Source organism: Hemiscyllium ocellatum, chromosome 34 (assembly GCF_020745735.1).
Source record: "Hemiscyllium ocellatum isolate sHemOce1 chromosome 34, sHemOce1.pat.X.cur, whole genome shotgun sequence".
Classification (NCBI taxonomy): Eukaryota; Metazoa; Chordata; class Chondrichthyes; order Orectolobiformes; family Hemiscylliidae; genus Hemiscyllium; species Hemiscyllium ocellatum.
Window position 1 is genome coordinate 10,632,131 of NC_083434.1, and position 986 is coordinate 10,633,116.

Genomic DNA, 986 nt, shown 5'->3' on the forward strand with positions numbered 1-986 from the left:
TCCTCTTATCACCCTGCATTTCAATATTTTTTCACTTTCAATACTCGTGCATTATTTCCATAATATTATACCAAACTACTTGATTTTTTTTTTCTATGATGCAAACTGTTAAAAATTGTTTCTGCAAAGAAATCAAATCTTAGAGGACATAACTTTATGGTTTAGTTTTCTTGTTTGATAGAAGTGACAGTTTTATTTTAGCTGCCATTTCAGTCACGCAAGTCTGTGACTGTTGTGATTAAACAACCTGTGAATTTATAAGATGTAAGCAGTGAAGTTCTATGCTGAGAAAGTGGAATATTTCTGTGAGAACCAGTAGTCCCATAACATTGATTCACCGTAGCTCTGTCCACTGTAATGGTAATGAAACTGCCTTTCTCACCTCCTTTCTGGAGGGAGCAATGTACAGCACAATTCCTAACTAATTAACACAAATCAACCTGTCTGATTTAGCCAGTTGCTGGTTTTTACAGTAAGACTGCATACTTTTGGGAAATGTTCTGATGTGCGTCAAAAGACTTCAAGCAAAACTAATTTTGATGGTGAAAGTTGGTTTTGTTCAATGTCCTTTGTGACTGAGCCAGAAAACATTGACTCTACAGGAGGATAATTCTCCATCTGTTACTAATGTATTGCCACAATGTGGTCAGTGTTGCAGGAAAATTTGAGGTTGACTTTATTTTTTTTTAAAAATCAACACAACAGTCCCTTTCTGAAGCTGAAAATGTAATGCCCTTAAATTTCAATGGATTCAATCATCATTTTACTTTGGCAAATTTAAAAGCAACACCTCCAGTGACAACTGGTCCTTGTGGAGATTACAATTTGAATTATTGAGCAAATAACTTCTCTGAAGAATGGTCACTGGATCCAAAACATTGATTCTGCTTTCTCTCCACAGATGCTGCCAGACACGCTAAATTTTCCAACAATGTGTTTTTATTTCTGATTTCCAGCATTTGTAATTCTTTGTTTTTTTTAAACTA